The 19394-nt window shown below is 50.3% G+C and overlaps 1 protein-coding gene across 4 annotated transcripts in view; it reads right to left on the bottom strand.

The window, feature by feature from the left end:
* Positions 1–19394, bottom strand: part of STS (steroid sulfatase) — a 156808-nt gene that overhangs the window by 128404 nt on the left and 9010 nt on the right. Inside the window, exon 1 of one of the 4 annotated variants that reach the window (XM_045996299.1) lies at positions 15771–16058. The exons of 2 other annotated variants lie outside the window; for them this stretch is intronic. The gene's annotated coding sequence lies outside the window, so the exon portion shown is untranslated. Of the gene's footprint in view, positions 1–15770; positions 16059–19394 lie in introns of those variants that run through there. One more of the 4 variants, XM_045996302.1, reaches the window with a different exon arrangement.

Raw genomic sequence — 19394 nt, 5'->3', positions numbered from 1 at the left:
AAAACAGAAGAAAAAGATATATGGGTATCCCTAGTTCTCCCTCCTAGAGCCAAGGAGTCGGGAGACAGGAAGGCAAGCTGGAGCGGACCCAGTGCAGACCTGTTTTTCTCGTGCCTATAGAGTGTCCCATGTCTCCTGGCCTCATTTCCACTGTTTCTCAAACCAGCTCCCCCCAGCCCACCCCAGCGAGCCTGTATAGTCCACAGGCATTCATGTTCATTCAAACCACTTTCCTACCCAACAGCACACCCATCCCTCCGAGTACATGTGGTGTTTATGGAAAGACAATCTCCCCTGCTGACCGGTAACAGGACCTGAGACATCAAAAGTCAGAACTCACACCAGAATCCATTTCGGAGTCCAATCAGGTGCACTGGCCCAAAAGCTATCCCAGACACCTGGATGGAGTTAGCCCATGGTGAGGAACGGCTACCCTGTGGTGGGGCCAGGGAGGGGACGCCTGGTCCTGGGCACTGGGGAGCACATGATCCATACTGAGCGACACCTACTGTATGCTCAGGTACGCTAGTTCACCTGGCTTCCTCACGGTTAGCTCCAGAAGGTCTCTGGTGCCGACTGTGGGTGCACGGCTGAGTACCTGCCTCACGGGAGGCAGGGCCAGACAGTCATCGACTTTACGGCCAGAGAGAGAAAGCCAGTGTGGCACAGCATTCACCATGACCGAATCTATGATCATCTGTATATTCTTCCTTTCCATTAGAAAGGACGAGTCGTAACTGAAAAGAAGGATATACCAACGCTCATTCTTTCCCTTGACATATAAATGGCGGAAATGTTGTGATCCACAGTAGAGTAGATCCTTAAAAAACAGTAACAAAATTAAATACAATGGTCTCTTAGGAGGCCATCTCTCTGGCATCAACCTCTAGGACAAACTTCATCTAAGCCGTGACAGCCGAAATGCCATGATGTTGGTGTGAGGTCGTGTTCTGCTGGGGGTCTGTTGACAGTGGTCAGCTGTGTGGCCGTGGCCGATGGGCCACTGGTTAGGGACCTGCATGGGAGTACACCAGTAGGTCTTTGCAGATCCCTGTCCTTCATCAGGACGCACTGCTCAACTGCTCAGGCTGACCCCTCGGAGACAGTTACCTTCCCAGATGGCTCCCCGAAACAGCGTCTGCCACTCTTCACCATTACCCTTTCTTGGCCTGACCTCACCCTACTCACGGGCATTTTCATGAGGACAGTGTCAACAAACAGGGTTCCGTTCTACCCCAGGGACCCAACAGTTGGCAGACTGGTGTCCATAGTGTTGACATTCTATGTCAAACATGACACTCTACTGAATTACTATGGGTAGGACTTTGAACACATAGACACTATACACCTCGTTGGTGCCTTTTACCATGGAATACAGTCCCTTATTCTTGGGTGGACACGCTCGCCCTGACGACTCATACAGGAAGGGTTTCGTCGGTGGACATTAAACACCCCCTCTCTACAGGCCCGGGGAAATCAGGACATGGACAGTCACGCCATCCACGGAAAACATCAGCTTTGGGCTTTGCTCACGGGTACTGGGCGGTGAGTGGTGTCTGACTTCTGAGGACAGTTTGTCAACTTTCAAGTGCGGGTTTTAAAAAGGGATTTAGAGGCAGATTCATAATGACTCGCTTTCAGTGTAAAATTATCAATCTTGGGTGGCTGCAGGGAGAATTTATGGCACATGCCAGCTCTCTCAGGTGGAGACTTTATAAATGACCTAATACCCGATTCGCACCCCCACGCGTCAAAAGTGCAGCACCATTCATTAAATTAACACCTGCATTTACGACCGGATGGAAACTCAGGGCACTGAGTCTGGAGACCCACGTGGGCTGGGTCCTGCTCAGTGTTGCAGGTAGAGCAGCTCCAAGCCCAGCACGACCTCAGACCTCTAGTACCCACCCAACACCACCCGCTTCCCCCGCAGCACCTTGGCCACTCATGACAGCAGAAGGGGACTTCTCTGCTACCTTATGCTCACCAAGAACTGATTTTATCCAGTACAAGCACTGACTTCTCCTGTTTCATCCCCCACTGGGTTTAGAAACCAGAGACCCTAGGTTGGGATGCCCATGCCATCCGTGGAGATCCAGCGAATAGGGAGGAAAGCAGAGGTCAATGCACTGAAGGAGCTAACTCTTGAGAAGTTTGCCAGGAAAGGAAAAGAAAGGACAAAGTTTTGACAGAAAGGAATGTGATCAGAGGCAATAGCAGTGAGGGGGAAACCAACAGACCCAGATGCACTATCCAGGTGCTTTCCCGGCCAGGTGATGCCCCAGCCAGGTGATGCCCTAGCCAGGTGATGCCCCAGCCAGGTGGTGTCCCAACCAGGTGATGCCCCAGCCAGGTGATGCTCTAGCCAGGTGGTGTCCCAACCAGGTGGTGTCCCAGCGAGGTGAAGCCCTAGCTGCACCTGCCGGGAGCATGCAGTTTAGGAAAAGTGGCCCGCGCTGAAACTCCCCTCATTGGGCCTCCAACAAAATCTCTCTCCCTCCCCCAAAGTAAGCTCCATTAAAAAATCATAAAACAAACACCCAAAGACAAGATCACTGAACAGTTAGTTCTTTTTAGCACTGATGCTCTAGCAGCTAAAAAAATATAATGTCCCATGATGATGAGCATTCTCATTTGAAAGGTTTTTGCATTGTTGGAATGAGACCATTTACAGTTAAACCTTTGTCTCTATTTGCACCCATAGATGTCCCTGAACGGGCTCAAGAACACGGACCCGAGAACAACTCTTTTGTCTAAGATTAATGCAGGAAGAGACGGCAGGAAAAGTGAACGTTCACACGACCTGTCCGTGGACACACAGGTATTACTCACACAATAATCTCCTTTTAGCAAGCAACGGCGGTTGGTTGTTAATGGACTCCTGAATGCATAAATAGCTAAGTGATAGACCCACAGAAAGCTAAGCAAGGTCTACTTTAATTTTTATTTATTTATTTGCAACAGAGTGCGTGTGTGTGCACACCCGCTTGGGGGGCCCGGGGAGAGAGAGAACCTCAAGCAGACTCCCCCACTGAGCACAGAGCCTGACTCAGGGCTCAATCTCACGCCCCTGAGATCATGACCGGAGCCGAAATCAAGAGTCAGACGTTTAACGGACTGAGCCACCCTGGTGCCCCAAGGTCTACTTTTACAACCTACATCACTGAAAGCCAATGACAGCCACACCCTAATCCCTAAAAATAGGTGACTGTCACCTTACATAGCAAGAGGGACTTTGCAAGTGTGATAAAGGGAAGGACCTCGAGATGGGAGACGGTCCTGCATGATCTCAGTCCAGCGTCCTCACTGGAGTCTTTATGAACGGGAAGTGGCTGGAGCAGAGTCAGAGAAGGGGACATGAGGAGGGAAATAATGGGATGGAGGAAATGAGGAAGGGGTTTCAAGCTATGAATGCACGTGGCTTCTGGAAGCTGAAAAGACCAGGAAACGCATCTCCCCCGGAGAAGGTGCCAACACCCTGATTTTAGGATTTCCGACCTAAACATGGCAAATGCCCAGGCTTCCCATAGGTCAATCAAGGTAGACCACAGAGCACCAAGGGAGTATTTTGACCAGTGCCTTTGGGGTTTTGATCTTCCTGACCTTCAAGGGGGAAAGGAAGCCATTCATTTCATGATTCTCTCCGTCTTCCCTGACCTCACATGCACTGCCTTTCAAAGTCTGGTTTTGTGGCCATCATGCATCCTGCTTTCTTTAACTCCTCCTGCTGGACCCTTTGTGGCTTTGTGATTTTAATGGCAGACAATCCTGTTTGAGTACTTCCTAACACTTGAGTCATTCTGTTTCAGAGTCCCCGGCCAGGAGAGAACATCTATATTTTTCTCTAAACGACTCTAAGCCCCAGGGCACAAGCTGAGCAAAGTACGTGGGTCATTGATGATTACAGATTTTAAAAGAGAACGGTCACTTCTTGCCTAGGATACCATGGCTTGCCCTTCACCAACCGATTCCTCCTTGTTTATCATGGCCAATTTCAGAGCAATATTTTATCACCAGCATGAAGTTTCCAGAAAGAAAAGAGTTTACCACATTTTCAGCTTTTCACTGGGCAGGACTCCCAGCGGACGTCCACTCGCTGAAGTCCCAGGTCACACCAACAGATCACGCTTCTCTGCCGATTTTGTGACACGTCAGTAAGAAGTCATTACTCATTGTCTAGATCAGGCCTGCTGGTCTACTGCCCCAAGTCACATCATCCTGGGTTTCTGCTCTTGAAAATCCCCCGGCATGATCCCAGTCCAGATTGAAAGTCTTGGGTTTTATTTACAACGGTGCCATTTGCCCACACCCAGTGCCTTTCCCCACCCTTATTGTTAACTGCGTTTTGAAAAAATCGTGCACCTGTTCAGATGACAACAGTAGGAGATGTACAAGTCACCGAGGTCTCATTGATGGGGGCGTTGGCTAGCTTGCGGGAAAATCAGTCTGAAGGGCCCGAGAGCAAGAAAGAATGCCAGATGCATTTCCTTGGGAAATAACCAGCGAGAGAAGGAGAAACCAGGAGCAGCAGCAGAAGAGGGGTTATGCGATTTCACGTGAAGGCTGCCGAGAGGCAACCATTCCAAGCAGGGTCACAGAGACACACGGCACGCAGACCTTTCATTTCCTCACACCTGAGCGACTGAGTTCTGGGTCTTTCTCTGACAATGATCAATAGTTCATGCCGTAGAGTGATGTTTCAACATCCCGCGGGCACCATTCCTGTGCCGTGGGTTCAAAGAAATCGGAGGAAAGCTAGAAAAATGTGCCTCCGAGAACAGCTGCTCAGGCAGGGGATGGTAATGCGGGTGGGGAAGTGAGCACGGAGTGTCTCTCCGGGGTGATGAGCGTGTTCTTAAACTGACCTCGGGAGCTCATGTGACTTGGAAACCTGGGGAAAACCACTGAATCGTACAAGTGGGTGAATTAAAATGACATGGAAAATGTGCCTGAAGGCACCCATTTCACCAACCAAAAGAAAAATAAGAAGACAGAGTGCATTGGTTAAAACAAATACATCCGTTAAGAGAAGCGGTCATCCTCATGGGCCCCCGTGAACAGCACAAGAGTTGGATTTTGTCCCATTCTTACTCTCTTTCTGCTACATGTGAACCCGCAGACAGGACTACACATTGTCCCGATGTCTCTGGAGGTCTACAGTCCTGCATCTCACCTGCTTTAGGAGACCTAGTCTTGCAATGAGAATTTGATGGATGCTATTGTCCTGATCGCTTCGCCTGCTTCTTACAACGGATGCTCCCACATACACCGTCTAATTTGGTCTTCATGGTGAGCACCTTCACAGGTGAAGGTGCAAAGGCTCTGCCCAGAGCACCTGCAAGCTGAGCGGGCAGCTTCCTAGGACACCAGCAGGAGAGGAAGCAGCTGGGAAACACCTCCGTTTGGAAAGAGCTCCACCAGGGTCTCCTGCATGCACCACAGCTAAGACAGAGAACCAGCATGGATGGGAGAGGCGAAGGTCTGAGTAGAGAAGTCACCAAGGTGAGGACAGAAACAGAAAAGCAAAGCGTTTGACACACAGAGTAAATGGCAGGACCCAAAAAGGAGGCAATACTCCAGCAAGGGGCTCAGGCCCATGTTCAGCAAAGTGTGTGGCTTCTGGGAGGCATTCTAACTCTGAGCATCTGTGGGCGGCGGGGGCATGGCTGTTTAAGGGACTACAGACGTCCGGGGGCAGGCGGGTGCTGTTCATCCCCCCTCGTCCAAAGACGGGCACCTGATGCTCTCACAGTTCACGGAAAGCCCAAAGTCATGTTTTTAAAATTTTTTAATTATTTTTATGAACACATAATGTATTATTAGCCCCAGGGGTACAGGTCTGTGACTCGTCAGTCTTACACACTTCACAGCACTCACCATAGCACATCCCTTCCCCGATATCCATCACCCAGACACCCCAAGGTCACGGTTTTTAGGGAGAGAGCCCAAGAAAGAACAACATCTTCCAGATGATAACCTGGTCATGGGAGAAGTTTTTAATCAACGCACATTTTTATTATCAAAAGGCTCTCGGAAGTATCCATTCTTCCCGGTTCCACTTACTTAGGTTGGATTCTTCCCATAGCACGCATGGAAAAGGGACAGAGCCCTCTTTCTAAACATGCTTCCTATGAGTGCAGCGATGACCCGTCAGCTTTGGCTTCCAACCACCCTGAGAGAAATTCGACTCCAGGATCTCTGTTCTTGTAACGTGCCGGGAAAAGGCAGCGGTCCGGACCCCTGCCAGAAACGCGATGTGTTTCCCGTGTGAGATGATGATGCCTGTGAGCACACGACAAAGCGTGTCCCATAGGGAAAACCCTCTCGGGGGACGATCCCCGCACAAGGACGCTACAGGCCTGTTTAAAAAAAAGGGGGGGGGATCCTAATTCTATGAATATAGCAAATAACGGCTGGCCGCCTTGAAAGGAATTACTGAATGTTGGTAGAAAAATAGAAAAGGCCACACAAAGTGATTCCAAGTATCCTTAACATTCAGTTATAACAGATCGAAACGACGTTCCCCTCCCCACCTTCGGTCAGCCCTTGAACCAAGTTGACATAATTACACTCCACGTGTTATTTTTATGCACAAGGTTCACTCGGTCTAAAAGATGCAAACATGAAACGCACGACTTAAATGAGTATCGCAGGACTAGCGTTTCCGCTGGAAAGCCCTGCATGGCAGGTACGGTCGAGGGCAGCTGTGACCGGGGGACCTTCTGTGCTTCTTTACAGAAGGCCCCGGGAGTCACCAGTATCGATCCCCGCAGTGGATCCCATCAGATTTATAATGAGGTTCCTGTGGACACGCCGCATACCGCACCCTACCGTGAGCTGTTCCATGGCCTAATGACTGGCTGGGCAGTGGCCAGGAGCACTATTTGCTGAGGATAATTTGTAATTAGTCACTCAGCCACTTCTCCGCTATTATGTCTCATAAAGTCCCTCATCTCCTCATTTGCCAGCTGGATGCAGCTGTCTCAAAGGCGAGGAGACGGGCGTCAGAGTGGGATGTCAACGAGGACACCGAGCCCAAACCTAACGGCCCCAAGGAACGGGGAGCTTGAGTATTCTTACGGCGAAGGTGCACTGGCTCTGTCCTCAGAACCTCTGGTTCTGTCCCCAAGGGCAGGGGTGACACACGGCGGGGGAGGGGTGTGACATCAGAAGAAAGGTGACCCAGCTTGGAGAACTGGCAGGTGGGCAGTGGGTCGTGGCTGACCCTGTTGGCTCCTGGTTCCATGGCTGATTCGACTTTCCTGCTCACCATCATGGAAACACAGCACCGTCCCTAAAGGCCAGCCCGCCGCAGGACTGGGCATGGCCCTCATGGATTTTTAAGCCTGGGAAGGAGCTACCCAAAGGTGGTCCCAAGTGCGGCCACAGTGGCATGGGTCTGGATGGCCACCTGGACCCCCAGGCCTGCATGAGGCTGCCGTGTCCCTTCACGAGCTAGGAAGCGTGCAGTCCTGCCCATCGGTGCCCGTTTCCTGGGACTCCCTGTCCCATTCATGATGCCTTGGCTCCTGCCCTCTAATAAGCCGCAGGGCAGACAGAAACAAGTCCTCGCAGTACTCGTAATAAATGCTGAGGGTTTGCCAGGGGCCCGGTCACAGCTGAACGCATGCCTCCTCAACACAAGTTCAGACAGGAGACACTGTAATTCTGCCTCCTGGGGCTGCTCAGCACAGCAGACCAGATTCTCTGAGAGGAAGACCGGGACACGGAACAGCTATGAAAAGCTGCAGTGGACACCGGCATGGGGATAGCTCAGAGTCACACCCACCCACCACAGGACGCACCGATTCTGCTTCCGAGTGGACACCTCTGGCGACTGAAAGCAGGATCAGAAAAGGCACCCATGTGCAAACAGCACTATGCACAGCAGCCAAAACCTGCAAACCAATCTTCCATGCACAGATCAATGCAGAGACTTAATACAATGTATCCATACTAGACTATGATTCAGCCATCAAGTGCAACAAAATATCGATACTGCTCCAGCACAGATGAACCTCGAACCCAAGGTGCGTGCTCCCGGAGAAGCCAGTCACAAAAGCCCACATAGCAGGTGACTCGGTTTCTGCTGAATGTCCAGAATTTCCAAAGGCACAGAGACGGAAACGACATCTGTGGTCACCAAGGGCTGGGGGGGAGGGGGGATGGGTTTGGGGAATGATTTACAAAGTATCAGAACTGGAGAGGCAGCAACTGAATGCACAAAATGTCCCTGAGTTCCACTCTTTACCATTGGTTAATTGTACGTTGTGTGAATTTCACCGCAATAAAAAAGGCTTGAAGATGGATTGAAGCTTATTTAAAAGAAAAACCAGGGGCGCCTGGGTGGCTCAGTGGGTTAAGCCTCTGCCTTCAGCTCAGGTCAAGGTCTCAGGGTCCTGGGATTGAGCCCCACATCAGGCTCTCCGCTCCATGGGGAGCCTGCTTCTCCCTCTCTCTCTGCCTGCCTCTCTACCTACTTGTGATCTCTGCCAGTCCAATAAATTTAAAAAAAAAAAAAATTAAAAAAAAGAAAAAAGGAAAACCATACCCACCCTGCGTTCTGCTATCAATTCTGATCTCATGAATTTACATCCTCAAATTGAGACGTGCACAAGGGCTGAACCCCTAGTGTGAATGGAGGTAGGGTTCTAGGCTCCAGCAGGTGGGGTTGGGAGACCCCCTTCCACCTCCCTGGCTGAGGGACGTGGGCCTATGTTCCAGCAGACATTCAGGGCAAGGACAGATGGAGGGGTGACATCGAGGTGGGGGGGTGCTTCCATAAGAATTCCTAATCGGTGAGAAAGGCCGTCCCAGTATGTGGCCCCATGAGATGGTGCGTAAGCTCTGGGGCTAACCAGGGCAGTACAGGCCGGGTGCTGGGGGGTCCCCTGCACAAAGGGAGAGCCAGGGGCAGTCCACAGACACCTCATCAAGCCTGCCCCACAGAAGGGTGCTACCTGATCACTGCACCTTTCCAGAGGGCCCGCCAGCCCCCAGACATGTTCCTGAGCAGGATGGGGACAGCTCTGTCTCGGGCAAGAACAGATGCCGGCCTCATACTGTGAAATAGCCCACCATGTGTCGGGCCCCCCATCTTTTCATTAACAGCAAATGAAAATAAACGATGTTAACAGGAGCTAATGACCACCAGTACCGACTACCTTGGCACAGACGTCTCCAAATGTGTGCCGATAACTAGCTCATTGGGTTCCTGGAACACACGCTTTTCTACTTGCTATTTAGGCTTCCAGCTCCACACCCCACCCCTTCCCCGTGGAGGACAGAATTCTAAGATAGCCTCTCTGCTTTCAGCCGCTGGTACCCACACTTTTGTGAGACCTTCTCCTCCTGAGAGTGAGGGGACCTGTGATGTCCTCCTAACCAATAGGATATCACAAAAGCAAAGGACGTTGCCTGTGTGATGGAGGGCCCTGACCGGCTGACTCTATGCTAGACAAAAGGGACTTTATCAAGGGTGGGGCTGGCCTAATCAGCCGAGTTGCTGAAAGCAGATCCCCCCCCCCCCCCCCCCCAAAAAAGAGACCTTTTCCTGCAGGCCTTGATGAAACACTCTTGGTATGAAACGCCTACAGGGAGCAACCATCCCTGGGAACTAAGGGCTCCAGTCCTAGAGTCACAAGGAACTAGACTGGCCAACGAACGCCCTGAGTGAGCAGCTCCGAGGAGGATCCCAAGGTCCAGCCAACGCAATCCCAGGCAGAGCTTTGGTGCAGCCTTGTAAGACCCCGAGCAGAGGACCCAGGTAAGCCATGTCCACACACCTGACCTACAGCTTGATACTGTGCCATAATCGGGTGGCAGTACTGTGAGCCATGACATTTGTGCGGATTTGCTGGGCAGCAACGTAAATTAACCACGACAGTAATTCGCGTCCAAAGATATGCAAAATAGTGATAATCCCACAGAATTTAACCAGGATGCAATACCAACGGTGCTCAGATCCAGCGGTCAGCCTCCATTGGCAGCCAGAAATGGCCGCTGCGGTTCATGTCAATCAACCTTACAAAATCCAGCCTGAAATCCCGCAGCTTTTCCTCTGATTCTGTGACCTTCCCACACATGGAACTAGAAAATCCCTTTCTATCTATAAAATAGAGCAGAGTTCTGCCATAAAGTAAAACCCCCAAAATGAGATGAGGCAGGGAAAAAGGCAGTCACAAAAGGCCACACAGTGTAGGACTTTGTTTACAGGGAATGCCCTCGATAAGCAAATATACAGATGTCTGTGGTTACCAAGCCCTGCGGGCAGAGGGAATGGGGGTTTGGGGGAACGAATCAGAAAGTTCTAGAACTGGAACGAACTAAATGCCTCTGAACTACGTCTTGACAATGGTTATTTGTACGCTATGTGAATTTCACCCCAATTAAAAAAACAACAACAACATTAAAAAGAGATACCAAATCTGAAGTGTATTTATGAGTGGGGCGGCCATGAGTTTGTAACTTGCAACCTAAGACCTCCTGAGTCGCACACCCAGCTCTGGACACCTGCCATTATAACCTCCTTGATGACTGAACTCGTCACTTGGACTAATTTGCAACCTGAAGGCCCAGCAATCCACTGCATGGTGCTGACTGTCCTAAGTCGGCCTCGTGACACGTGAATTCTTTGAGACGGCCCAAAATATCCAGGAAGCAAATGAGTCCTGACACCCCATGGATGAGTCCTGCATGTGGTACGTGACAAAATGTGGGGGCAGAACGTCTCTTGACCCTGACGCATCTGTGGAACATGGGGACTCCTGGGTTCTCAGTGGGTGAAGCCTCTGCCTTCAGCTCAGGACATGATCCTGGGGTCCTGGGATCGAGTCACACACGGGGCTTCCTGCTCAGCGAGGAGCCTGTTGCTCCTTCTCCCTCAGCCTCTCCCCACGTCTTCTGCTCTCTCTTTCACACTCACTCTCCTTCTCTTTCTAATAAATAGATGGGTCTGTTTTTCGCACCTGTGAGAGAGGGTTCATCAGCCAGTACGTTGTCTGACAGGTATAGCGACACCATCACCCAATTGCGAGGGTGCTGTTGGCTTCTCCTGCACAGAGTCCAAGCTTGCAGCTGAACATCCCACAACATGCAAAACCCACCCATAACACAGATTTGTCCAACCTGAGTATGGACGGTGCCCAGCCTGAGAAAGCCTGATCTAGACGTCCACGTGCTCGCCAAACAGCACCGACTTCCTCACTAGCTGAAAACGTACTTGGGGTTTGTGCTTAATGCAATCAAACATCTGGCTTTCAAAAGCCAAGACACAGTGTTGAGGGAGTATGCCAGCCTTGGGATCCCAGGCGGGGCCATTAGGATCCTGGCGAGGTCTGAGTAAGCAGACTTTGCTCCTAGGTACGCGGCTTGGGGAGGAGGGTCAGAAGCTGCTTCTCATTGGGCATGCCGACCAAAAGCCACAGAAGGTCGGCCCCACTTTACCGGCTGAATATAGGTTTCTGACTATTCCCACCTTATCACAAGGCCTGCAGGGTTTACAAAAAAACATGAGTTTTGAAGTAGTAAATGTCACCCCTGAAGGGATGCTCTAAATGGGGAAAAAAAAGAAAAAAAAACACCTGGTACCACCATTCTCAGACGGTTCAAAGTCAGCACAAGCTCAAAACGAACTGATCCCTGCTTACAATGACAAACCCAGCTCCACAGTCTCAAAATGCAAACTTTTGGGGTCAACTGTGTTTCAGAATTAAAAAAAAAATTTTTTTTGTTCTTTTAGAAGGTTATTTAAAAAAATAAAATCAATTTATGAAAAACATGCAGAGACTGCTGCGAAACGGAGCTGTCCCCAGGACGGTCTTTGACACCCCGAAGGAGCACGGCTGTTTTCTATACAACTCTACTCATCCTATTATATCTCTTATCCATTCCAAGAAACAGATACTTGTAACTTCCTAAGGTGGTGGATGTTAAGGAAACTTACCCTGGTGATCACTTTGCAATATGTATCAAGTCCTCGTGATATGTATCAAATCAAGTGTATATATATATGTGTGTGTGTGTGTGTGTGTATGTATCCATATATATACACACGTATATATCTATATCAAATCATGTATATATAAGTATATATACATATTTTTAAACTGATAAGACACATACATATACAGATACACATATATTTTCTAAACTGACGAGACATTGGAGGTCAATTATAAGTCAGTGAAACTCTGACACATCTGTACAACTCTACTCCAGTTTTGTTGACTGTCAGATATATATGCCGGTTTTACTGACCTGTAATTGACAAAATGACACATTAAGTTTGAGGCACACAACGTAATGACTGGATACACATTCACATCGGCGAATGACTGTCTCGGTCCATAATGCACAGACACACACATACGGAAGGACACCACGGTGGGTCAGTGATGCACCCGGTAAACACCCCAGAAGAAAGTTCTGGACTGCAGCCTGTCGTCACTCAGAGGAATAGTTTGCAGAAAACAGAATGACTGTTTGCATTCCGTGGGATGAATAAACAGTGTTCAGCTTTATCACTTTATATACTGCTGATGCAGAACTGCCCAAAATAAGCCACCCAAAAATCATGTCCAATCCTTTCCCTTCCTTTGTTCCTGTTGGTTATGAACAAAGAGCTGCAGATCTGTAATGCACAAGGGAGCACTTGGAAAGGAGTCTTGGGGCGCCTGGGTGGCTCACTGGGTTAAACATCTGACTTTAGCTCAGGTCATGATCCTGGGGTCCTGGGATCAAGCCCCGCATAGGGTTCCCTGCTCAGCGTGGAGTCTGCTCCCCAACTCATGCTGTGTCTCTCTCAAATAAATAAATAAATAAAGTCTTTAAAAAAAAAAAAGAATTAAAAAAAAGGAAAAGAGTCAAGACAGCGGGGAAGCCTGTGCATGCTGAAAAGGATGCAGGCTAAGCCTCCTGACCTTGTGTAAGCTTGTACTTCCCTTGCGACACAGGGGGTTATCGAGGACACAGGAAACCCACGCCCAAGAGTGACCGAGGTCAGACCAGCTGGGGGAACCTCCAGCACCACCAATGCGCTTCCTGGAAGCCTGGCAAACAGCTGAGAAGAGAGGGAGGGGCAGGGGGGGTTTGGCTTCTCCTTCCCAGGCAACACTTGGAATGTCTGCAGACAATTTTGCTGGTGGCTGTGTGCTGGGGCATCTCCTGAGTAGTGTCCACATCCTACAAACCCATCTCAGTCCCTACAGCAACAAAGCTTCCAGCGCTGGGGCAGACAAATCGCTTGTCACAGAGGACATCCGGTCCTGCGTCCGTCTCTGGGTCAGACCTCCCCTGGTCCTGAAACCGCTCCGAGGAACCCTCGACCCCGTCCGTCTCACCTCCATGCTTCCTATCAGAGTGGAAAGTCAAAGGCGCTACAGTGAATTTGCCCGGTGTGAGTCTCTGCCCTGTACCTCCTCATCCTCGTCATCATAAACAATTATTACTGACATTGGCACCTGCACTATTTTCACGGAGGTGCCTGGAGGGAAGATGGGCCTTGTGTTTCATCACCGCAGAATCGTTCATTACCTGACTCCCAAGGGTGCTGGGTAAGGGCTTGCTGACTCAGCGACCAAGTTTTACAGGGTTAACTTCCAAACAAGGCAGGAATTTTAATGAGAGGACAAGATACTAACAAAACAGTCGACCTGCAGAGTGGTCCGGAGAGCACAGTCTTTGCGTGTTTACCTGCAAACTTCGAATGTTTACTTTAATCAGCCCTTGAAGGAACGCCTGACATTCACTGCTGGGTTTTAAGGGCAAATGGAAGGAGCCCTTGTATCTTCTTTGTTTTGTTTTGTTTTCGGCATGCACGGACACCCTTTACATTTCTGGATGGTGACATCATCGGCTGTTAGATTATAAGCTCCTTATAAATGAAAACGGGGCAGTTTTGCAGTTGGCCAATATTAATGTCACTGCAGACACCAGTTCATGAAGATGACCTGTCAGGGACCGTCACATGTCGGCTGAGACGCAGAGGGCCTACCGTAAATGACCGTAAAACAGGATCATCGCTCCCCTGGAGTTTCACCATTTTTAGTGACATCGTCCCCAAAGCCAATTCTTTTCATCCCCCCTCCAACTCGGTCCTCAAGGGTCAGCTCTGAGGAGGGAACCCATGCACACGTGAAAGACGTCCAGGGGCACAGTCGGCTGAATGTTCCACTCTCGATTTTGGCTCAGGTCACGGGATCGAGGCCGGGGTCGGCCCGGCTCCGTGCTCACCCGGGAGTCTGCTGGGGACTCTGCCCTTCTGCTCCTCCCCACTTCTCCCGCTCTGTCTCTCAAATAAATAAATCTTAAAAGAAAAAATGTTGATACCCAGATAAGAAGCAAGCAAGCACTTGACATCTTAATTAACTCTGAGGGTTCACTAGAAGGATAACGAGATAGCACGATAGATAGCACAGAGGGTTCATCTGGGAGGGATTATTCACAGGCCTCAGCATCTCTGTTTGCAAAACAAAGCAACCAACCACGCAAGCACCCATTTGGCAGGCTCGGGATTGCTACATTATGTATTGCCAAGCATGACAAAGGTCACAGTCTCCCGGATGCTTATCTCCTGGAAGCGATCCACATTTTCAGGGCAAAGAGTGGCCCGTTTCTGAGCCACGGAACAGTCCTTGCTGAACCCTGCCCCTCTGGGAGGACAGCCTCCACAGCCCAACCCAGTGTCCAGCACTGCAGGGAGAAACCCCCGTGCTGAGCCGCACATCTGCCAACTGGGATCACTCGTGTTCTGCTTCAGGGGTTCCTGACACATCTCGGATCTGTACGCTTATAGTGAAAAATAAGTATTTCCCCCAAAATTATTTTTTCAAGGTTTTATTTATTCATTTGGTAGAGAGAGAGCGAACGCATGTAGCAGAGGGAGAGGGAGAAGCAGACACCCGGCCCCACCCCTAGCAGGGAGCCCGAGGACAGACTTGATCCCAGGATCCTGGGATCAGGGCCTGAGCTTAAGGCAGACGCTTAACCCACCGAGCCACCCAGGCATCCCCAGATATTTAAAAAAATTTTCCAAAAGTTAAGAAAAGAGAACTGCCATGAATTCTGTCTCGAATTTACTCCTTAGGAAAAGCAGAGTCGGAAGGTTAGGATAATAGCAACATTTCCTGGCGGACGCTTGACGCAAAAACATGTGTGTTCATTCTGTCTAACTGGGAAGCACGGCTCCTAGTATCTCGATACATACAGTTAATTCAATTTCCCTTCTAAGTAAACTATAGCACAAAACGCATCTCTGTATTTGCTCATTTCTTCTTGGGTTTCTTGCCTCTGGGCTCTCCCTTGTTCTCTGTATGCAGCGTGTGTTTTCCAACTACCACTTTAATCCACAACGAAAGAAAGACTGGCAATCGCTTTCTTCCCCCGAAAAAGACCTCCCTGTTTCAGGGCAAAGGAACCAATGAAAGCAGAGGAATTTCTTGTAGGTGGTTCTACAGGTTTTTGTTTGTTTGCTTGTTTGTCTTTTAATGTCACGCAATAGGCAGCAAGGTACACACTTTCCTTATTCTCCCCAGAAGATCCCTAAAAATGCAGTCTCCTGCAGCTAAGACGTAGGTCGATAAAACTTCCTGAATTAACTCTCTCCCTGCAGGCTGTTCCACACTGTTGCAGAATGAGGCAGCGAAAGAAACTCTGGGATTTCGTTTGAACCAGGAACACCAGACTGACGATTCCCCGGTCGCCCTCGGCTGAACACTTATCTCAACATCTTAGAGGCAGAGAAGCAACAACAAAAAGTTAACCCAACTCACCAGTTCCTACGGGGCTTTCCACCAGGGTGTTCGCCAGGAAACTCAGACAGGATACCCTCCCTCCAAGGATCTCACACAGCTTTTCAAGGAAGCATGCTGGACAGCACCCAGCCCAAAGCTCCCGGCGCGTGAATAATGATGAGACAGCCCGGCAAACTCCCACGGACCCTCCTCGGCCGCGGAGTCATCACCGGCTGATTGGCGAATCCATCATAAAAAAGTTATTTCAGGGATTGGATGCGTCCACTTGGTCCTTCCTCACGCCCTGCATGGTTGACGTCTAAATCAGAGGAAACATGCACTTCCTGAACTGAGCGCGGGGATCACAAGGTCACTATCCGTCCTCGCAAGACGGGTGGCAGCTTCCAGTGCTCCGCAGCAACCTTTGCTCACCTGTCAGCGTGCTCAGTTGGGCGGGGGGGGGGGGGGGGACACAAAAAAACAACAAACGCCGGACGTGCACGGAGCATTTGCTGTGCCGAAACGTGCACGTCAGTGTGCACAAAAAAACAGAGCCGGTGTTGATGCAGAAGGGGAGCAGGCCTCTCTGAGCGGGCAGGGGTCTAGGGGCGGACGGGCCGACGTGCTATATTCCAGCAGGGAGGCCTGGGTTCGCAGCTGAGGCAGGGGGATGGTTTTTGAATGCCCTGGGGCTAGCCTGCGGCCCACGAGCCCTCCCAGCCTGTCTGTTAGGTGACTTACGCCTACCTACACAGCACCCAGGGCCCCGAGGAATTCCTTCTTGTCAACACCAAGGGTTAGGCAGTGAGCAAGGACACCTCGCAGCTCCGTGGGCGGCCCGCAGGCAGGTATGCCCGCCGTCCACCGCCAGGACGGGTACAGGGAGTTTCTGCTCCCACGGCCCAGTCTGGGAATCACACCCTTGGGGGGAAAAACACAAAAACTTCCTGGGTTTTTCTCTTTTCGTATTTCCCCTCACGTCGTCCCTCGTGTTTCATTTAGAAAAAAAGAAACGAAGGTAAAACCATGCTGCGTCCTCCTTTTCTTGAGTCCACATCTATAAATAAAACATTGCTCATTTTCAATGATTCTGTGTGCCTCCGGCGGCTGGTAGGCACCCAAATAATTAATCTATAACATACTGGTGCCAACGTATTTCATATGTTTAACAGTAACCCCAGATGCTTGGGCATCAACACCTAGAGGAATATTTTATCCTCAAGGACGAGGACCGAGGCATCATCACAAGGGGACCTGTGGTCTTCTGGGATCGCTGTAAAACCTGTCTGTTGGAGAGATGTTTTATAAGCTCGTGGCCCAAATTCTAGCATGCCCCAGGATGCCTCCAGCCTCTGAACGCCATTACGCTTGGAATGCAATGTCCAGGGCTATTCTGAAACCACTTGCATTCCCGGGTGTGTCCCCCACCCGCAAAAGCATCGTTTGGGTAGTCCCGGGAGGGTTGCTTGGGGACAGGAGTTTCTGGCTTTCTCCTTCATGGCCCAGCCCAGTCTCATCAGGTGCCAGCCCTTGGTGCCTAGAGACGCACAATCAGATCTTTGTTAGGAGTCTCACCGCACCCTCCCCTCTGGGCCAGGATACAAACAGGAACTCAGCACCCTTGAGGCGTGGGAAGGACGCAGTGCAAAGAAACCCTTCACAAACCCCTCCCGTCTCCTTCTGCACCCCTGCTACAGGGCTGCCCAACCCACAGGGATCCAGGCTACCTACATCAAAGATTCCCCCCCCCCTTTATTTCTTTGCTCCTCTCCCAATGCTTCCAACTTAGCATCTTAGGATAACTATCCTCCCAAAATGATTAATCTTAGAAAGAGCAAGGAGGACTTGGAGGCAGATGCATAGGAATTCAGCTCTTAGTCTGCTACTGGCTCGCTGTGGGACCTCGGAAAAGCGCTTAAGGTCTGTGAGCAGCAGCCCAGTCTTCTATGGGGAAGGCAGAACACTGTGTTTCAGGGAAGCGTGGGGATTAGGGACAACAGGCCAGGGCGTGATGCCTTGCCCTTTGGTAGGCCCTTGTTGTTGGAAAATTTTAGTGTACGGAAGTGAAAATATTTCATTTGATGGAACTACGCAAACTACTCTCCTTTGGGGTCATGAAAAGAAGAGGGTTTGTTTTATTAATTCATGTAGGTTCTTAAGAAAATTGTTCAGTGCTGAACCTAGCTGGTGTCTGACAGCCCTCGAATGGGACTGACCATCAGTGGCATCACACGGGAACCCTCAAGCCAAAACCGGGTACGCCTTCTCACTCCGGACTCTACGGAGGAAGAGCCTGACGGCGAGAAGACTGCTGGAAAATCCCCGACTCCCACAGAGCGAGGGTGCGAGGCAGTCATTCAGGGATCAGCCAGCAAAGACTCATTCTCCAAGACCAAACGTGAAGACCCAGGCTTGGTCATTAGGGCCTTGAATCAAGGAAGAAACATCTCAATGCAAATCAGGCAAGTGCACCAGCCACGTGGCGCTCACAGAAGGGTTCTCGTCTTAGCCGTGTGGGGAGGACAGGGCGTGGGGTCGGACTCCATGATCTACAGCGACCCAGCACTCTAGCTGCCGTATACCTCTCTGTACATCCAGGAGGAGCCTGGCCCTTCTCCAGCAAACCACCCACCACACTCATAAACCCTAGAAATGCTCAACCAACTCTCATCTCAAGACCTTTCCTGGTGATCACAATGAATCTTCTTGGGCAGCAAAGAAACCCACGTGGGGAAAGCCCCCCCACCACCATGCAATTAGTACGTTAACACGGACAGGTGCCGAACAAAGAAGGCAGATGTAAATCTTCGAGTGGTTTCCAGGCAGGGGCTTTCGGTCACGTATGGCTGTCAGTCACCATGCCCTTCTGACGGCTCGCAAGCACTGTGCACGAACGACGCCCCGCTTTTTGATATAATGCATTCCGGGGTGTGGAGCTGTATCATTAAACTCATAATGAACTCTGGGTGTACCACCTTCCCCTAAATGGCCCTGTGGTCCACCCCAGGAGGAAGGTCTCACAGGAACTGACTGCATCTAAGACCCCTCGCCAGTAGTAGAAAGGGCCCTGGGGGAACAGACGGGAAATACACGCTTCTTGGATGTTATCCCTTGCACGTTAAATACAGCGGCCGTCGACGGACATACCCCATGGACGTCTGTCCACAGAAGAACCAAACACATCTACGGCACGTCTTTGATCCACCCATTCGCGTAGACGATTACATAATTCTCGGATCTGTGTAATTACACGTATACACACCCACACACCATATACAGAGAAAACTTCCCTCTGAGGGTTCTTCAGGGCACCAACACATGACGCACGTGTACACGGCAATCACGGCCGAGATGAGAAGTAGTGACATCTATTCACGGGGTTTTGAAAACCACAGACGCACACGTCGTTTACACGGAATGTATGCGTGTATATGGAAGACAAATATATTTACATTTTACATATATTTTCTCAAGTGTCCTTTTTTTAATTTTTAAAAATATGTTATTTATTTATCTGACAGAGAGAGATCACAACTAGGCAGAGAGAGAGGAAGCAGGCTCCCCGCTGAGCAGAGAGCCCGATGCGGGACTCGATCCCAGGACCCTGAGATCATGACCTGAGCCAAAGGCAGAGGCTTAACGCACTGAGCCACCCAAGCGCCC

The sequence above is a fragment of the Meles meles genome, chromosome X, assembly GCF_922984935.1.
Source record: "Meles meles chromosome X, mMelMel3.1 paternal haplotype, whole genome shotgun sequence".
Classification (NCBI taxonomy): domain Eukaryota; kingdom Metazoa; phylum Chordata; class Mammalia; order Carnivora; family Mustelidae; genus Meles; species Meles meles.
Note: the sequence above shows the minus strand (reverse complement) of the source record. Positions and strands in the feature narration are given on the sequence as shown.